Source organism: Staurois parvus, unplaced genomic scaffold (genome assembly GCF_062004578.1).
Source record: "Staurois parvus isolate SC_StPar_1 unplaced genomic scaffold, SC_StPar_1.0 ptg000131l, whole genome shotgun sequence".
Taxonomy (NCBI): Eukaryota; Metazoa; Chordata; class Amphibia; order Anura; family Ranidae; genus Staurois; species Staurois parvus.
In genome coordinates this window covers 10,629,415-10,636,162 of record NW_028317927.1, presented here as the reverse complement: position 1 = coordinate 10,636,162, position 6,748 = coordinate 10,629,415, and the positions used below count along the sequence as shown (strand labels likewise).

The 6,748-nt window shown below is 43.6% G+C and overlaps 1 pseudogene; it reads left to right on the top strand.

Moving 5' to 3' along the window:
- Positions 1 to 6,083: 6,083 nt before the first annotated feature.
- LOC149466385 (ubiquitin-ribosomal protein eL40 fusion protein pseudogene) lies at positions 6,084 to 6,519 on the top strand (annotated as a pseudogene).
- Positions 6,520 to 6,748: the final 229 nt, after the last annotated feature.

The window sequence follows — 6,748 nt, the reverse complement described above, 5'->3', positions numbered from 1 at the left end:
CTGTATGCTCCTGATCACATAGAATCTGAACATAACTACTCCAACACTCCAGATTCCAATAGTCACTCAAGAAACATATAACATTGTATTAGCTTATCCTAAATCATTTAGTGAAATTCTAAAAAAATATTTTGAGTTGAAGGAAGATATCTCTGAACTATCTAAGTATCTGAACAATATTTGAACTCGCTGCATGGAGAACTGCGATGTTTGGATTCATGATCATGAGTATATATGAGGTGAACGACCAGAGAAGGAAGTGGATTGCACTTATTGTTGAGATTTACACAATACTGGATGTGCTGGAAAATTGGCACTGAGCTATGAAATTATTGCATTATGTGATTTATGTTAATTAGCTTTTCTTTATGCTTTCTATGTTATTCATTTCTTTGTGTGTTTCTGGTGTTTACTAAGGTCATTGAGAAGAAACATGGAAGGCTGACATCAGAAATACTAAGTGGTCCATTTGAAGTGATCCATTGAGCCTGCCCTTTTATTTATCTATTTAATTATGTATTGTATAAGAATAAACTGATGTTTTTTCCATGCATGTTTAAATTCATTTACTCTTGACTACATGGTTTTGTAACACAGCTTTTCTTCTGGCTCTACAAAGTCGGTTCCTACTGTAGCTCTGCCCCGCAGGAGCCACTGATATTATCTAGTTGCCTTTTTAAGATTCATTGCTTGAAGAACTCGTAACAGGAAAGGGGTTAAGGTGGTATAGGATACTCTGGAAACACCGAATTGTAGCAAGAAGACACCCATCACTAGGCAAGGCTTCTTTGAACAGTCTCTATGCCAGCAAAAGAACTGAGTCACTGTGAAAGCGGTCTCAGCGAGAGCTACCACTGGCATGTATCACCCCAAAGTAAACAGCACACAGTGACCAGGATCTTGAGCTGAGGTCAGTACTCACAATGTCACAGGACAGCCGAGCACTTCCCAGTTTCCATTGAACATTTCTATGTCACAGGATAACTGCATAGTTCCCAGCTTCCTCCAGGCTCTCTATGGCTACAGGATAGCTACCCACTCTCAGCTTCCACCAGACACTCAGTGAGGGAGAGGTTAATACTCAAAATGCTACAGGACAGCTATACATTTTCCAGTTTCCACCAGGCACTCCTCATTGAGCTCTCCCGTAAAGATCCTTAGGTGAAGTCTCTTAAATAGCTCCAAAGATACTTAGGAATACCCACCCCCCCAGCCCTTCTATAGTTGGGACCTCATTGAACATCAGAAACTCTAGCGGAACTGTCTCAAAGGGCCAGCAGCCCCTGAGGATGTGGAACTTCTCCAGAAGGACAAGAACATGGCTGCTCCCGAACCCAGACTATTTATGTTCTCTTCAACCACCTACTGGGCACACTTCCCCAGGGATTGGCCTGAAGTGCAATAAATATTCAAGTTGCCCATTTGACTCTTCCAGCCCCTATGTTTTAGATGCCTGTAGAAGGCAGGGGGAAACAGTCAAACCTGCAACCTTTGAGAACCAGAACAAACCAGAGAAATAAATAGCTGCTCAAATGATTGCAGATGAGCCAAAAAGAAATATCATCCTAGCAGCCTGTTTAGGAAGGTGCTATGCTACCATTGGTAAAATGGTTCTGGATGAACTGAAGTAACATATTTATAGTTTTTGTTACATGTTGCTTTAGGTGCTGATAGTATAGTCATTCCTGTGGTATAATGATCCTAGTTCTCATGGATCAATGGAAAATTAGCATGTACTGGTCTGAATTATGACTAGTTAGACCCATTTCAACTTTTCATCTTGGCTTGGATGACATACAGATAAGGTGCACTCACATTGAAAAGGGACCATAGGTATTTTTCAGGAGCATGGACAACCCTTCTGCAACAAGGGCTCACTAGCATTGGTAAGATAATCCATGCACAACATGCATATGCTTATTCAACATGAAGAAGAAATTATTATTATTATACAGGATTTATATAGTGCCAACAGTTTGCGCAGCACTTTACAATATAACAGGAGACAGTACATTTACAATACATTTCAGTACAGAAGGAATAGGACGGCCCTGCTCGTGGAGCTTACAATCTAAAGGAAGGGGGAGGTGATACAAAAGGCGATAGCTGCGGGGGATGATCTGGCGGAGGTGATTCAAGTACAGTTCTTAGGTGGAGGTGGGGTAGGCTTCCCTGAAGAAGTGAGTTTTCAAAGATTGCCTAAAGGCAGACAGGGTGGGGGCTGACCGGACATGCTGTGGCAGGGAGTTCCAGAAGATGGGAGAGGCTATGGAGAGGTCCTGGAGGTGAGCATGGGAGGAGGTGATGAGGGAACTAGAGAGGAGGATATCATGGGAGGTGCGGAGCGGGCGATTTGGGCGGTATCTGTGGATGAGGTTGATGATGTAGCTAGGGGCACTGTTGTGGATGGCTTTGTAAGCTGTGGTTAGAATTTTATACGTTGGGTTAGTGGAAGCCAGTGGAGGGATTGGCAGAGAGGGGCAGCAGTCGCTGATCAGTTGGTAAGGTGTATGAGTCTAGCAGCAGCATTCATAATAGACTGAAAGGGGGATAGCCTGTGTAACGGTAGACCAGTGAGGACGGAGTTGAAGTAATTGAGGCGGGATATAACCAAGGCGTGGATAAGTTGTTTTGTGGTGTCATTGGTCAGGAAGGGGTGAATTTTGGAAATGTTCCGGAGGTTGAGGCGGCAGGATTTAGCTAGTGAGTGGATGTGGGGCCCAAAGGTGAGGTCAGAGTCTAGGATTACGCCTAGCACCTTGGCATGAGGGGAAGGACCAATGGTTGTGCTGTTGATCTTAATGGTAAGGTCATGAGTGGGGGATCGGGCAGGAGGAAATATTACAAGCTTAGTTTTTGAAAGATTGAGTTTAAGGTAGTGATGTGACATCCATGCTGATATGTCGCTTAGTAGATTTGTGATACGTGAGGAGGTGTCATCAGCATAGAGGTGGTATTGGAAGCCATGGGAGGTTATCAGCTGACCCAGGGAGGAGGTATAGAGAGAGAAAAGGAGGGGCCCAAAAACAAAACCTTGGGGTACCCCAACAGAAAGAGGAAGCAGAGCGGAGGAGGAGGAGTTGTATGTGACACTGAAAGTGCACTGAGAAAGGTAAGAGGAGAACCAGGAGAGAGTAGAGTCATGGAGGCCGATGGAGTGGAGTTTACTGAGGAGGTGGTCGACTGTGTCAAAGGCAGTGGAAAGGTCAAGGAGTATGAGTATGCAGTAATGGCCATTGGTTTTAGCAGTTAGTAGGTCATTAGTGAGTTTTAGTAGGGCAGTTTCTGTGGAATGTTGTGGGCGGAAGCCAGACTGTCGGAGATCAAGAAGGTTGTTGTCAGTGAGGTAGCAGTTCATATGGTTGTGAACAAGGAGCTCGAGAATCTTGGAGGCAAACGGGAGCAGGGAGATGGGTCTTAAGTTATTCAAACAGGTGGGGTCCAGCGAGGGTTTTTTGAGAATGGGGGTAACCAGTGCATGTTTGAGTGGGGAGGGAAAGGTGACAATGGAGAGTGACAGGTTGAAGATATGTGTTAGAGAGTTTAGGATAGAGCAGGAAGGAGGCTGCAACAGTTGTGAGGGGACAGGATCTAGGGGACAGGTGGTGAAGTGGGCCCTGGAAAGGAGTTCGGTAACTTCCTTGGTGGTAACAGGGTCGTAGGAGGAGAGTGTAGAGTTTGGTGTTGGGCCTGGTATGTTGGATAGAGGAGGAAGCTTGACACTGGAGATCTCATCACAAAGTGTGTCGATCTTCTTCTTGAAGTGATTGGCAATCTCCTGTGCAGTAAGTAAGTTGGTGGGTGGAGGCAGTGGAAGGTGGAGTAAGAATTTAAGGGTAGAGAAGAGTTGACAAGGGTTGGATGAGAGGGTATGGATGAGAGTGTTATAGTAGGTTTGCTTGGAAGCGAGAAGGCTGGAGTTGTATTTGAGAAGAGCAGATCTGTAGAGGGTAAAGTTTTCCAGGGATTTATCTTTACGCCAAGCTCGCTCAAGAGTGCTGGTGTTATCTGTTTGCCAGGGTTGTGACAGGCGAGGCCTGGTTCTGCGTGTAGAAAGAGGAGCAAGAGCATCTAGGGTGCATGACAGATAGTTGTTGTAGGCAGATGTGGCCAGCTCTGGGCAGGACAGGGGTGCAATTTCATCATAGAGGCGCTCAGTAGCGGAGTGAAGGTCAGGGCTGAGGTGATGGAGGTTTCCACAGGTAACGGTTTGCTGGTTGGAGGCATGGGAGGTAGGAGGCAGGGAGAGTGTGAAGCTGATAAAGTTGTGATCAGAGAGAGGAAAAGGGGTGTGAGAGAGGTTACAGGGAGTGCATAGGTGGGTGAATACAAGGTCAAGGGTGTTGCCATTGGAGTGGGTGGTGGATTGTGACCATTGTGTTAGGTTAAAAAGAGGAAGTTAGGTTGAGTAGTTGAGAGGTGGCAGGGGTGTGAACATTGACTGGGATGTTAAAGTCACTGAGGATGATGGCAGGCACCTCAGAGGAGAGAAAGTATGGTAGCCATGCTGAAAAGTCATCGAGAAAGTGTGAAACTGGGCCCGGGGGCCGGTAGATGTCAGCGATCCTCAGATAAACAGGAGAAAAGAGATGAATACAGTGAACTTCAAAAGAGCGGAGGGACAGAGACGGAGGGGCAGGAAGAACCTGGAACGTGATTTGTGGGGAAAGAAGAAGTCTGACTCCGCCCCCTTTTCGTCTGCTGGGTCTGGGCGAGTGAGTCCAGAGGAGGCCGCCATGGGAGAGTGCAGCTGAGGAGACAAGAGTCGGAATCCTGGAGCCAGGTTTCAGTAATAGCAAGAAGGTTGAGGGAGTGGGAGAGGATGAGGTCATTGATAGTAGAGAGTTTGTTAGAGGCTGAGCAGGCATTCCAGAGGGCACATAGGAGGGAGGGGTTGGTGCGTGGAAGCAGGGGAATTGAGATGAGAGAGTGAGGGTTGCTGCTGCGGCCAGAGAGGGGAGGCTGCTGCTTCTGTGGGTTGGAGTTTGATGGTGGAGGGCCAGGGTTTGGGGCAATGTCTTCAGAAGTTAGCAGTAATAGGAGTGTGAGGGAGGTGAGGTGGGAGCGAGATTTATATTAGGGAAAATGCCGCAGTGCTTTTGTAGCGGTGACATTATGTGGACCAAGAGAGAGCAGGAGATAAGTGCAATGATATTGAGAGGGCAGAAGTGAGGGTGATATGTACAGGTTGACTGGTGAAATGTAAAGAGATGCTTTCCTGTCTTCCTTTGAAGAGATATTGTGTGGGAAAAGTCCCAGCACTGACATGTCTTTATAAAGACTGGACATTCCTTTTCTCTGAGGTTAACACATCAAAACTAAAGAGTGAAAAATCAAGTCAAACTGGTGAATCAAGTTATGTGATAATGGAGAAAGGAAATGAAAGATGACTTAGAAAATATTTTCCTCGCCTCTTGCTTCCTGACTAACATAGTAGAAATGCGAACTCTTGGCAAGTTTAACATTCTAGCTTTTTATGCAAGTTTCCAAATGCTGGTGACCTCTCTCCAAGCAAAAATATACTTCTTCACAATAAAGAAAGATGGTGTCTCCAAATGCTCCAGTACTTACTCTCCTCGGTACATACTTTCTCATGACAGAATTCTTGGCATACGGTAGGGTTGATACACTGGTTACTTTAGTTATATCTGTATTTTATAGACATGTGTGGTTTGTTTTGATCTGAATTTTGAATTCAGACATATTTTTCATTATTCAGACATTCGGATGTCTCCGAATTTTCCAATTACAATATTAACCAATCCGAAATAACAAAATGAAATTCAGACAAAATTTGAATTCAAATAAAATTGAATTTGAATATGAAAAGAATAAATAGAACATAAAGGAATAGAGTAGATTAGAATCAGAATAGCAAAAAAATTGCAAAAAAAACAATAGAACAGAATAAACTAGAAAGAATAAAACTGTCTTACGAAAATAAATTTTCGAATGGAATAAATTCAAATAGAATAGAATAGAAAAGAACAGAATAGAAAAAAATAGAATAGAAAAAAAAGAAAGAATATAACTATTTTTCAAAATTTTAATTTTGAATAGAATAAATTTGAATTGCCTTCCTCTTTTACTCCGGATGCCGTGCAGGAAAGCAAGAAGGCGCCAACATGCAGATCTTTGTAAAAACCCTTACTGGGAAAACAATCACACTAGAGGTTGAACCCAGCGATACTATTGAAATTGTTAAGGCCAAAATCCAGGACAAGGAAGGTATTCCTCCTGACCAGCAGCGTCTGATCTTTGCTGGCAAACAGTTTGAAGATGGACGTACACTGTCGGACCACAACATTCAGAGAGAGTCCACCTTGCATTTGGTGTTGCGTCTTCGTGATGGTTTCCATTGAGCATTTCCTCAGGCAACTTGCCCAGAAGTACAACTGTGACAAGATGATTTGCCGCAAATGCTGTGCTAGGCTCCATCCTCGTGCTGTAAACTGTCGCAAGAAGAAGTGTGGACACACAAACAACCTGTGTCCCAAGAAGAAGCTCAAATAAGCAAATTATCAAAGTATTGATTTTTTTGAGAAATAAAAATATAAAGTTTGAAAGGCAAAAAAAAAAAAGAAGAAATTTGAATTCGCATAGAATAGATTAGAACAGAGCAGAATAAAATAGAACAGAATAGAGTAGATTAGAACAGAATAGACAATAAAAGATTAGAATAGAATAGAAAATAAAAGAACAGAAAAACAATAGAATAGAATAGAACAGAATAGAAAAAACTATTAAA